Source organism: Peromyscus californicus, unplaced genomic scaffold (assembly GCF_007827085.1).
Source record: "Peromyscus californicus insignis strain IS unplaced genomic scaffold, ASM782708v3 Scaffold_8__1_contigs__length_139910024, whole genome shotgun sequence".
NCBI classification, from domain to species: domain Eukaryota; kingdom Metazoa; phylum Chordata; class Mammalia; order Rodentia; family Cricetidae; genus Peromyscus; species Peromyscus californicus.
Genome location: NW_026294606.1, coordinates 91,858,547 through 91,872,178, shown reverse-complemented (window position 1 = coordinate 91,872,178; position 13,632 = coordinate 91,858,547). Strand labels below are relative to the sequence as shown.

The 13,632-nt window shown below is 45.6% G+C and overlaps 1 protein-coding gene across 1 annotated transcript in view; it reads left to right on the top strand.

Moving 5' to 3' along the window:
* Cdh13 (cadherin 13) overlaps positions 1 to 13,632 on the top strand; it is a 996,812-nt gene that overhangs the window by 576,858 nt on the left and 406,322 nt on the right. The gene's annotated exons all lie outside the window — the stretch shown is intronic.

Here is a 13,632-nt window from a genome sequence, read left to right as displayed (position 1 = left end):
TGTACAGATGTCTCTGGACCTAAGAACTGGGAACCTCTTTGATAACAGATTCTCCCTCATTACCACCGCCAGGAGCAGTCTGAGTTTCTGACCATGTCCTCTTCGCTCTGGCTAACAAGACAAGCCAGGTCCGACTCGTAGTCCTCCAGATTTGTTTGGCTGGCTAGCCCTCTCATCTTCTCCGGCTTTCTCTTTCCTTTGGTCCTTCTTTTCATCTCCCCATCATTTGACATCACTGTGCTTGGTTGTGCAAGCCACCTTGAGTGCAGCCTGGGTTGATGTATAAATAAACCTTTAAAAAACCCAAACCTTGAATCTGCTCAATAATTCTCCCAGATTTTTGCTTATATGGTGTTTCCTCAATTTGAGCCTCATCCAACTCCTTTTTGGCGGATGGTAACAGTGATGGTAACTGATTCCTCTACCAAGTCTAAGAGGCTCAATTAAATTCCTTGTAAAAATGTCCCTCCGAGGGGAAACGTCAGGCGAGATGCTCAGCTTCCTCTGAAGGAAAACAAGAGCCAGGCTCGTTCTTGTTGGCTGCAGTTGATCAAAGCATTCCTCATGCTGCCCGTGGCTGCACTGCCCAAGGTGTCTGTGACAGGTGGCTCATGCAGGCAGCGGGATGCACAGAGCCTCTCCTTTTGTTTCAATAAAAAACCCTGTCTGTAAAGGAAATTGACAATCAGAAAGATGGAGGCTCCATCCCTCCATGCTAATTGTACCAAGTCTGGGCATGTCACAACCTTCTCAGCAAGGCTGCATGGCCATCACAGAGGGTTTTGTAATTAGGAGAAGTGGGAAAATGCCTCTATGCTTGCCAGACTTCCTGACCCTCCCCTGGCTTTGAACCAGGACCAGTTGTAGGGTATTTACATGTATCTGTTCTGTAAAATTCAGAGCACATGTAGAGAATGACTTTCCTACAGATGAAAAGCTAGTAAGCTTCTTAAACGCTGGAGAATGTCTTTGTGAGTGTATTCAATGATTTGGCTCTTGCTCTACATGAGAGAGGTCCTGTCATGATGCCCCAAAAAGAATGGCTCATTCATCCTGCCAACTGAATACCTCCTACTCCAGTCAAGACCACTGCTAACATTTCACTGTCCCTGCTTGGCTTCTGGGGCCATTTCTTTGCTGGTCCAGTGGCAGAAGGGATGCTGAGTGCATAGCATGTAGTCCAGGGGACTTCTGTGTGCTGTTTTACATCTGTAATGCAGTGTTACAATGATGGGTGCGGGACCAGCTCAAGTCCCGGCTCCACCTCTCCTTGACTGAACAAGCCACGGAGCTTTGCTTTCTCCTCACCCAGAGAGTGAGTCTTGATCCCTGAGACTGATCTGAAGATCCCATGACACAATGTCAGGAGCATGCCTCCCGCTTCATACCAGGTGAAGCCGGCACCTTGATTAGGTTCCACCTAGAGGAATTTGATGCGGACCTGACCTCTCAGAATAGTTGTGGATTAAAGCAGATATGCAGGTGAACTCCACTTGAGTGGTTTTAAAATAAAACTGATAACTATTTATGAGGAATTGATTCTCCTAGATCGTCAGGACCTAACCATGCTTTCATGTTAAGAATTGCCAGCTCAGAGTTCTTGCAGGGCCAAGGGCACCAAGTAGAGTATTTAAAAATAGTAAGGGGCAGGGGAGGTGGCAAGGCATCTGCCATGAGGGATGTTGGTTCCTGATCTCTAGATGCTCCCAGGCCTTCCTGAACCCTGGGAGCTGCAACCTGGGTGCTAAGGTCAGGAACCAAACAGTGAATAAATAATAAATAATAAAGGAGAAGACCCTGCAGGAATATAGGATGTGATACTGTAGTGTGGGGGCAGGGTAGAGGAAGGCTTTGTGTGCATTTGTGTGTGTGTGTGTGTGTGTGTGTGTGTGTGTGTGTGTGTGTGTGTGTGTGTGTGTGCATGCAGGGTAGAAGAAGGCTTTGTGTGCATTTGTGTGTGTGTGTGTGTGTGTGTGTGTGTGTGTGTGTGTGTGTGTGTGTGTGTGCATGCAGGGTAGAAGAAGGCTTTGTGTGCATTCGTGTGTGTGTGTGTGTGTGTGTGTGTGTGTGTGTGTGTGTGTGTGTACACATGTGTGTATAAGTGTGCCTGTGAGGTCAGGGGACAACTTTGGATGTTGGTCCTCAGGCTCCTTATTTCTTAGTCTCCCTTTGACCACACAGCACTGCTAAGCTAGCCGTCCAGTGAGTTCCAGGGACCCTCTGTCTCCACCTCCCATCTCACCCTCACTGGCACTGCAAATGTCTGCTGCCCTGTCTGCCTTTTTTACATAGGCTCTGAGCATCAGAACTCAGATGCTCAGTTTCAATGCATGTGACCTTCCTCCTGCGGTGGTCCTACCTCTCCGAACCAGAGCTACCCCTGTGTTAAAGTCTTTATATAGAGTTCCTGTCCTGCCTTCTCATTGGTTGTAAACCCAACCACATGACTGCCTCCTCACGGCCTGTCTGTATAGGCCTCCAGGTTTTCCATGATTGGTATTAAGATTAAAGGCATGTGTATCCAATAATGGCTGAACCATTTCCCCAGTCCAGAGGAAGGCTTCTGGAAAAAGTGGTGGTTGATCCTTCCTACTCATGATGAACAGGAGAAAGAAAGTGAGGCTTCATGGACAAAGAGACAGAAAGGGCAAAGGCCAGTAGAGGGGAAGCCATGTTGAGCTTGACAAATTCCAAGAGGCCTCCTGCAGCCACAACGCCAGTGAGACTCAGCCCTCCTTGGTTACCACTTTGTTTATAGGAGCAGTGTTTCCTCTGAGGAGCATCCAGGGAGGTCCTAAAGTTCAAGGTTCAAAGAAATTGCACCCCCCCACCCTCACCCCCACCCCCACCTCCCTGTCCTCTTCAGCTCCGAGCTGAGGCTCTTGGTCACCAAGGGTCCCAGAACTCTGGCATCAGAACCACGGTGAAAAGTTTTAAAGATTGCTAGAGAAAACACTCCACCGAAAAGTGGCTCCACAGGACTACACACCAGCCAGTCTGATCATTTTAAAGATTTATTCTCAAATTCTCTTGATTAAATGTGTGTGGTGATAAATTAAACGGGGCCTTTATAACTGAACACAAATTGGTGGTTGTTTGGAGCCTCTTTTTTTTTTTTTAAGACAATGACTAATACAAATAGTGTTAATTAAGATGAGTGAGGACACTGATTTAGCTAGAAAGCTGAGCTCTCAGGAGGCATAGCCAATGCCTGAGTATGAAAATACATTTCTACCACTAATACTTGCAGGAGAAGGAGCCAGACAGGGTTCTCTTAGTAGAAATTGTGACGTCGTATTGAAAACGGCCTCCAACAACAGCTGTGGTTTCTGATTTTTAAGAACCTTTTTTATATATACTGTTCATCCTCTGAGAATTCTGTAGATTGTATTTGTATTTGGACCATATTCATACACCTCCCCAAATCCTCCTAGATCTCCCTCCTGTTCCATACTCAGCCATATATGCGTCTTCATTCTTCTTTTTAACCCGCGAAGTCCAATCAGCACGGTCCGTACACTGTTTAGCATGTGGCATCTACCAGAGGCCACCCCCTTAAAAAAAAGAAAGAAAGAAAGAAAGAAACTGACTCTTCTTCTCTGGACAGGCAGCTATCAATCACCAGTAGTTCCTCAGCCAGGGGTAGGGCTTCATGCCCATCTTCCGCCTCCATGCTGGGATGTTGTCTAGGTACTTATTCAGGGCTTACACACCTAGTCACAAATGTTATGAGTTCAACTGCCCTGTTGTGTCCAAAGAACACCAGTTTGAGAGGCCGTGGGTGACCACAGATGAATCTTCTTAATGTAGACGGTAAAAACTTGACTCCAGGATATCCATAGATGTCCGGCAAGGTTAGGATGGAGCTAGGAAAACCATAGCAGTGGATCCATCATGCTGGAATCAGAGGCCAGGCTCTGAAAGAGGAGCACACCTTGTTCTGTCTGAAGTGTGGATTTCTGGAGTGTGTGCTCTGGGGGTGACTACTGGCACACCTCTGATGTGACCAACCCATAGGTGCCAAGGACAATTAACAGCTCTATGGTGGAGAAACCATTAACGCCAGAAGAGATCTTGCCACTCAGAGACGATAATTTAGCACGACACCAACAGGAGTGTTTGTATGTGCTCATCACGGTGTCAGACATTCTGCCTTAATTGAGTTAATTAAAAGTTAATGGCATAGAGCACATCCCGATGCTATAAACGACAGACACGTGACCTGTTCTCATCCTTTCTTGTCTGCATAAATCTTTCACTCATAGTCAAATGCCGCCTCCGAAAGATCCATTCCACATCACTGCCTCTCCTCCCTTTGAGGAGGGCAGGTTCTCCGTCCTGTTTGATATATAAACAAAGGGTGCTGGAAAGATAGCAGAAGGTTCTGCTCTGTGTCATAAATACTCCCTGTCACTGCTAGCCTTGTCCTTAAGTGTCTTGATGGGAGAGGGACATGAGCCCCCATTGTTATAGCTGTGGATGGACAGGAAGATGGACAGAGCTGCTCTTGCTGAAGTGGTTTGGATGAGATAGAGGTGGGGGAGACGGTGGTTAAGAGAAATGTTTAAGTTAGATTTGCACAAATCTAAGAGCTGTGACAGTCACCAAGCCTGGCTTCTCTACGGTGAGAAGGAGCTTGAAAAAATTCCCAGCGTTCTCAGCTCCAGTGGGAAAGCTTCTCTCGGGCACTTGACCGAGTTGGCTTCACAGGGGGCCTGATACAGGTTAGATGGTGCATCTTCAGCACTGATGGGTAAGTCCCTGGGTATGAGTCCACCCACTCCCTCTCCCCAGCATCTTTGATCGGATGGCGGGTGGATATGTGGACATGCCTTTTAATGTGTTGCCTTGCTTGATTAATTTACCCCATAGATACTTCCCCCAGAGAAGTGTCAAATCATCATGATGCAGTATATAAGCCCAGAGGCAGCTGGAAACGGTTCACATAAAGCAAGAGAATTATCAGGAGGCAAAATCCTGCCTAGGCAACCTTGCCATGGCCAGGCTTAAAACTTAATGCCAGCAAACCTCCCAGCTCAGAGCAAAGAGCTAAACAGAGTCCTCTTACGTTTCCAGTGCAGTGAGTCACAGCAGCTCTTCAAACCTGCGAGGCAAGCTTCCTTTAGGGCCGAGATTCTAGGGACAATTTGTGATGGGTCATCATGGAACCTTGTAAACGTTGTTCATAAGCAATTTCATTTACTTTTAAAATTACATAATTACGTCTACTTATTGTGTATCTGTAAGCATGTGCTGGTGTGCCATCGCACGTGTATGGATGTCAGACAACAACATGGGGGAGGCAGTTACCTCTGCGCCCCTTCTGGGTCCTGAGGGTCAAAGTCAGGTTGTCAGTCTTGGTGGCGAATGCCCCTACCCACTGAGCCATCCCTCTGGTCCTGACTCATGAGTGATTTTAACAATCCAAAGACACGCAGAAGACAATGGACGGCTCTTTCCTAGGATAACTCTTACTAAAGGTGAAAGATGGTTTTTAGATGTTTGATGATGAGACCAACAGTTTTTCGAAGACAGCCCTGGCTTTCCAGCGTGTGTTCCCAACATGTGCATACTCAGCACATGGCTGCAGGACTTGTGTTCACCATCCCCCACTTAACACTGCTTCTTAGTTCCTCCTCTCCATCCCCTGCTATTGAAGATGTTGATCATGACCCGGAAATGATTCTGTGATCCAAAAGTGAATCAGAACACCCAGTTTTTGCCAGGCAGTGGTGGCCCACGCTTTTAATCCCAGCACTCAGAAGGCAGAGTCAGGCAGATCTCTGTAAGTTCGAGGCCAGCCTGGTTTACAGAGCAAGATCCAGGACAGGCACTAAAACAACACAAAGAAACCCTGTCTCAAAAACCCCCCCACCAAAAAAAAAAAAGAACACTCAGTTTTCAAAATGATGGCCTATGATGCTATGTATAAGTATATTTTTACAGAAGTCCTCGAGTGGTGGGACAGGAACATGCTGCACCAGAATCCTAAAAAGAATGAAAAGATTGCAAGCATCTAGTTCTGGGCATCCTAGAATCCTTCTTGGTCTTCTCTGTGGCACCCCAGATTCTGTGGACCAGCTTCACCTGAAGGGATCTGGGAGACAAGCTGCTTGGTTGCTTACCCTTTCCAGTTCATGCTTTGGTACCTCTGTGCCTTGGAGCATCAGCTTGGTGGATGCTGAGAGTCTAGCTAGGTCTCTAAGTAACTCCCAGGTGATGCCCATAACACTGGACCCTGCAGACCACTCTTGGAGCAGCCAGAGAAGAGAAGCCACACAGGTGAAGCCTGCTGCCCACAGCCCCACTGGGTCCCTCCCCACCATCAAGGTCACCTTGTCTTGCCTCCTATTTTTCCAGGTTATATCATTTAGTATGCCCATCATGACACTTTAAAAACTGCTTAAATGAAGTCAAACATTGGTCAAGAAGCTCCTAAAGCCGATGGAGGCTGGACCTTGGTGGGAGAGGCTCTGGACTGCACAGCTCTGGACAGTGGTAGCAAGAACAAATGAAAGCCTCTTCCAGTGAGGCCACCGGAATGAACTGGTCTGGCAGACCCTTTAGTCACTTCAATGAACACTCAGATTTCAGGAGAGGAGTCCCGATTTCCTCTGGGGTGACCAGTCTTCTCCCAGCCAGGCAGGGACAAGTTACCTTGACTGGCAGACCCACCAAGATCCAATTCCATGCGGGTCCTGCATGCTAGGCAGGCACACCCAGCCCCCTCTGTGTTGTTAACCCGGTCAACTGGACACAACCAAGGATCATCTGGGAAGAGAGTCTCAGCTGAGGAAATACCTCGCTCACGTGGGCCCGAGGACCCATCTGTGGGAGGTTGTCATTATTGCCAATTGAGGTGGAAAGACCCACCCTGAATGTGGGTGGCTCCATTCACAGGCTGCACTCTGGACTGTATAAGCATGAAGAAAGCTAGCTGAGAGTCATCAGTCAGGATCCAGGCAGTTATTCCCTCTCACTGCTCTTGACTCTGGATGTGAAGTTTTAAGTTCCTCATTTGGCTTCCCTATAATAATGGACTGTAACCTGGAATCAGAAGGCAAATAACTCTTTCTTTCCTAAGTTGCCTTTTGTCGGGATAGTTTATCACAGCAACAGGCATTAGACCAAAACGCTTCCCTAGTGGTACCAAGAGGAAAGAGAGTCCTCAATTTAGTGCTGACTATGACAACCACAGTCTGGGTCTTTAACTTAGCCTCTCTGTAAGCCAGAGGCTCTTCCCTGGGACCAGTCTTTCTCTCCAAATGACAGCTGGCAGTGTCTGGACCTGTTTTTCTGCCTTCCAAGGAGACACCTAAATTCAGGAATCTTAAAACCTCTAACAAATATGTATCCCATTTATTAGTTGGATTTGTTCTGGTCCTTTGTGTGTGGGGGGGATGGGCACTAACCACCCCAGCCTTCATGTAATGGTGGCATGGTGCACGAAAATGGCACAGCAAGACATTATCAAATGATGTGTGGCCTCGGAGTTTCTAGAAATATCCAAGTGGAAGACACAGCTGGCGCATTCCCTGTGAATACACAGTCATATGTATTGGATATAAGAGGTCACAGTGGGCACCTCTGGAGGCATGGGCATGGGTTGTAACTTCAGGTCACCTGCTCTGTATTTCATTCTCCAGACAGTGTGGTGGGTGATGGCCTCTATCTCCATAAATCCCCCGGGGAAGACCGTGTGACTGTGCTATGATCGAATGAGCCACATTAAAAGAAATTCCTGTGCTTTTCTAAAATGCTTGTCAATAAAGTCAGACTTGGGGAGGCATTTTGTTTGAGAAGAGGAGCCTGCACATCTTTTCAAATATTGTGCAGTCTAGGTAAAGATCCTGGGGTTTTTCCTAATTAGACCAGGAGCCACTGGGAAGGAGAAATCAGCTTTGCATTTGAAAAGGCCCACATCTTCTTGCAGACCCTGGGGAACACTCTCACAGGTATCCCCCAGCCTCACCTGGGGAAGCCCTCTCTGAAGTCAACAAAGAAGTCTGAACCAGGAAAAGCAGAAAGAAATTGGGAAAATAATTTTTTATAACTTTCCAAGTGAAAGAGCTTCTTTAAAAATTCATGAGTTGGGCATTTACTAAGCTCAGTGGAGTAATGGCAACACAGACATCAACTGCTTGTCTTTTATGGATGTTTCTAGAATATTTGGAAGTGGTTTTGATGGTTTTAAAAAGCTCTTTCCTATCCATTTTACATTGTCTGTTTGGGTCACCGATTGTGGGAAATTTTCATTAATCTAAATTCATCAGGTTTTAATATGACTGTATTTCAAATCAGCCACCTCAATTGATAGGACATTGTTCATCTTCAAAAGGGCTACATGTTACATGAGCTCTACATGAGCTAGAAATATATCCTTTTCAATGTGATATTCCTCGGCTTTGGCACAGGAGCTGGTATTCAATAACACTTGATAAACAGGTGAACACGATGTAAGAAATAGGTAGGATTAGCGAAGGACTGAGAAGAGGAACATGCTGAGGATGGCTGTACCAGAGAACAAGGAGTGGGTGGGCTTGTAGCAGGAATCTTAGAGAGTCTGGCCAACTTCTCAGCTGGTCTTGTTTCCTCAGACTGGAAGCCTCTGTGTCCTCATATCCGAATGGCTCTCAGCTGAACTGTGCTGCTAGAAGCCTGAAAGCTTAACCAGCCAAATGCTTAACCAGCCAAATGCTTCACCAGCCAAATGCTTCTAGTTTCTGGTCCTCATGCCTTATATACCTTTCTGCTTTCTAACACCACTCCCTGGGATTAAAGGCGCTCGCTTTCTGGGATTAAAGGCATGTGTCACCATGCCTGGCCGTTTCCAATGTGGCCTTGAACTCACAAAGATCCAGAGGGATTTCTACCTTTGGAGTGCTAAGATTAAAGGTGTGAGTGCCACCATTTTCTAGCCTTTGTATCTAATAACTGTTCTGTCTCTGACCCCAGATAAGGGTGCACAATATTTTGGGGAACACAATACCACCACATGGGCTGTCACAAGAAGACTCCCGGTTTGTTTCTCTGAACTCTGATACAGATATTTTCATAATCATTTGGGTGAGGAATAATTACAAAGAGTAACTATTTCAAATGTTTATGCAGAACACTCTCTAGCTAGAGATGGTTGTCCAATTTCTCCTCTAACATTTTCCACAGTTCCAGGGTCAATGAATATGTAACAGTGACCTTTCACTGTCAAGGGATCAGGCCAGGAGTGTTGTTCAGAACTCAGATGTGCCTTTTAGAAAATATCCATTTCCTCTCATTTCTTTCTCTTGAGACATGCAGAGACTTAGCAGATCTCAACTAACTGAGGACATGTTCCTTGGCCATTTATTTAAATGGTCTTGGCTCCTTCTTTCTTGTCCCCCAACTCTGGATAGTTCCTATGAGAAAAGAGCTCAACTCATAGCATTTGGATGTAGATGGCCAGTAATGGGATGTGAATGGCCAGTAATGGGATGTGGATGGCCAGCAATGGATGTGAATGGCCAGCAGTGGATGTAGATGGCCAGCATTGGGATGTGGATGGCTAGCACTGGGATCTGGATGGCCAGCAAGGGGACATGGTAGGGCTGCCACCTGTCACTTCTGCTTCAAGGCCTTTGCACAGCCCCCTCCACTCTGCTCTCCAGGGTTCTCCATCTCATGGTTAATAGCATGGGTAGGAAGGACAGCAGAAATATGCCCTGACAGCCCCAGTCCTGAGCCATGTGAGTCAGCTCCACCCCTTCACTGTCTAAGTCCAGTCCAAACTAATGCTGGAGCCATTGGGCCTGGTGGCATCTCACCAATCACCAACAAAGTGGGATTAATCAGATAGTGTCCAAATGCATCAGAAAGTCTTCCATGCATGGGCCCAGTTTAACTCTTCAAGAACTTTATTTTCTTATATAAAGACTCTAAGCACTTCCTTTTCCAACTTCCAAGATAGGACTCACCACCTTGCCATGGCTCCAACCTCAATTCTTTATTACATGTAATCCTCTCAATGTGCAGCTATTGCCTTCTGCTGGAGATCCTGTACTGAGGAGCGACTGGAAGGCACAGAGTTGGCTCCAGACACAGGATTTGAATTTCTACAGGCTAATTATGGTTGGCTTTAAGTTGAAGAAATATATATTCAACTAATATATATAAGTACCATGGCTTATAGCATTGGTTTTCCCACTTGTAATTTGTGTTTGCTAAAGGAAGCACCTAAGTCCCTTCTAGCACACTCATCTTCCTGCTATTTATCTACATATTTCTCAACCCATAAATATGCCATCATTATGCTGTTGTCCTGTATCTTTGATTAAGACACTTACTTCTTCCTATTGAAAGTGAAGATTTAGATTTAAATGGCACATGTAGTTTATTGTCCCTTCCAGCTATATTCTGTGCAATAATAAGACTCTACTTTAAATCACATTTATCTTGACTGCTCTGATGGAATTTCATGTATTTATACATTTTTTATTTTCCTGGAGTTCATAATTGCCTCAGTTTTATTTGCTCTTCTTACATATTTGTTATTAAGGGCCTGGGGAGATGGCTCACCAGTTAAAGCTCTAGCTACGCAAACAAGAGGACTGGAATTCAGAACCCTTGAAAACCCTAAGCACACACAAATGATGCTGGGCCTGGACATCTGCTTCTAATGCCAAGTGGAGACAGGGGAGCACCCAGGGCAAGCTGGCTAGTGAAACCAGCCTTATTGGTGAACCAGTTTGAGCAGAAATCCTGTCTTAACAAATAAGACTAAAGAATGATGAGGAAGATTCATGACATCAACCTCAGACTTCCACAGGCACATATCACAGGCACACATATGCACACATATGTGTGCTCACTACATGTGAACATAGGAACACCAGAAGCACAGGAAAAGGAAAAAAATAAACACTTGTTATTGACTCTTATGCCAGGCTCTCCAACATGACTATAAAGTATCCCTCAAGGTCTTAAAATGTATCTATCATGTGATACATTCCTTCCTTTGCTTTTGTTAACAGGTTTCATGGAGTCCTCGATAGCCATGCCTGGTTGGCTCTTTTCAAACATTGTCTTAATTGGGCACCACACTTGGAATTCTTGCCTCTCTCTAGCATCCAGTCTTCTCTTTTCCATAGACTGTGCTCTTTTAATTCCTGGTTAATTCCTCTATATTACCTGCATATTTTGCATACCAGGCAATAAGACTTGCCAGTTTGGCTGGGTATAGAAGTTGAGGCTGAACACATTTCTAAATCAACATTGGGCTTCCTGGTGACTTTACCCAGTTTTCTTACCCTTCATGTTCCTTTACACCCTTGTCTTTTAAAAGTTAATTTATACTTAACAGACTTCATCTTCTGGTTATTCTGTTCAAGTATTATTGTTTGCTCTTTGCCATCATAATTTTAATGGCTGTTTGTCCTTGCTGCCTTGTCAGGTGTTCTTTTTAGGAATCTTCTTGTTTTGTCAGTGCAGTGAGCTCTGTCTTCAAAGTCTTTGTTGATAGGGGATTTTGTTGTTGTTGTTTTAAGTGTCCGTCTGTTCTCTGTGCCTTCTAATCCTCTCTCCCTTTTGCTTTTGTCTCTGCCATGTGAGAAGCTCTGATCACATGTTGCTAATTCTTGGCTGCCTGTTATCTTTAAAGCATGAACAGGCTCGTTAGGAGGTTGGTGTGGACAGTGCATCAGCTGACATGCCTCAGTGCAGACCATGCTACTGTCGGGGCTTGTAATAATTTTCTCTGGGAAGAGTCAGTTTTTCCAGAGAAGAAATCTGGACCCTCCTGCCTGGCAGAATCAAGCCTGTCTCCCAAAGGCCATACATTTGACCAATCAGTGTGTAGACTTTACCCCATCCTGTCCAGCTCCTTTTTCCTAGTATACATACATGTCATGAACACACTCTGCCTAAAACACAGAAATACTTACGTCTTTCCACAATGTCAGACTTTATTGAGTAACAGTGAATTCACAAGGCTTAGCAGGTTTAATGACACCAATTTGTCATAAAATCGGCCTACCTTGGTAGCTTGGCTGAGATGAAGCAGGGTTTTTTTTTTATTCCAATCTTAATTATCAATATTAACTCTCATATCACATACCACACAGCACACAGTAAATCTCTCTCTTCCTTTCTCTCTCTCCTCTCTGTGCAGACGTGCGTGTGTGTGTGTGTGTGTGTGTGTGTGTGTGTGTGTGTGTGTGTACGTGTGTGTGTGTGTGTGTGTGTTATAGAATGAATACAAGTTAAAAGAGGCTGCAGCAGAGTGTGTGAGAAAAGTGTGCTGAGAAAGAGTCTATATAGATAAGATAATGAACCAAACCAGTGCCAGCAGGAAGCTGCTGGTATCAGGTCTGAGAGAATAGCTGAAGAATCCAAGGTTAAAAAAAAAAAAACAAGCCAGGTGTGTAGCCAGAAGTGAATCAGGAGCAGGAAACAGAGGATCAGGTCCACGTCCAGAAAATCAGAGAGGTGAACGGGCAGGCAGCATGAACACTGAGACCACGGATCCCAATTCATGGAGTCCTGAGTTCATTGACAGCTGCAGCAAGTATCAGGTGACAAGGTTGGTGTGGGGCTGTGCCATCACAGTGTTAGGTGCCCTTCTCCTTCTGGAGTCCAGGTGGTGGGATTACACCCTTTTCTTGATCTGTTATGTCCAGTATGTTCCTGGGCCTGGTTTCCCTTATAGTGATTTTTTTTATGCCCATGTATCCCATATTTTCAAGTCTCCCCAATAATACTTCTAGAGTGACCCCTTTTCTATTCCTAGAAATAAGTCATTTATCTGTCTGTGCTGGATTGGGGATACCTGACAAACAGAGCAGTCTCTGGGTCCACCCTGGGGTCATAATCTTCTTTCTGCCTCAGAGTGGAGTCAAAGGATGCTCTGTAAAATGGAGCCTTCTAGGGCAACACATAGCTTAAAACCCACCATTTTAACCAACACAGAGTGACTTAGAACAGGACAAAGCCTGATTTCAACAATATGGCGGAGCCCCTTTGGTCTCTGCCTTTCAGAAAAGACTTGGTGGAAAAGGGATGGTCATGTTGATACATGGGTAGGAGACAAGGGCACTGGACTAGGGTCTGTTGGCCACAGGTACCAACCTGATGAGCCCCCAGCTTCACCCCTTGTCACTCTCCAGCCTTCAGAGTGACCTGACCCTGAGCCTTCCCAGAGACTTCAGAGTAAACCTCTGCCCCCCTCTGTTATTAGAGTCTCTTCCTTTGGGATCTCAGCTTGAAGGGTTTTGTTCTGCTAAGTGGATTACCCCTGGTTCTTCTGTGTCCTGTGTCCCAGGTGTGTTTGCTTCTCTCCTCTGCTGCTGGCTCATCTCCCATCCTTTATTATTATTGGATTTGTATATGTTCATTACTGAATAAGTCCATGTGCTGTCTATATGTCTCAAATCCTGACTCCCTGAACAGTGTCAGGCCATCCATTTGGACTTGGGAATCTGGAGATGGAGTTCCCTGGGAGACTCTTAACAGTAATTAGAATAAGGAAGGTGGAGTCAAAGAGCAGAGTACCATGGGCGGCAAGAGAGGACAGATCCCTGGCTCAGTGTGTGTGGTGGGTCACTCCAGCCTGGGAAGGAGAGTACTTGGGGATTCCAGATTCACTGTGCTTGCTACCTTGTT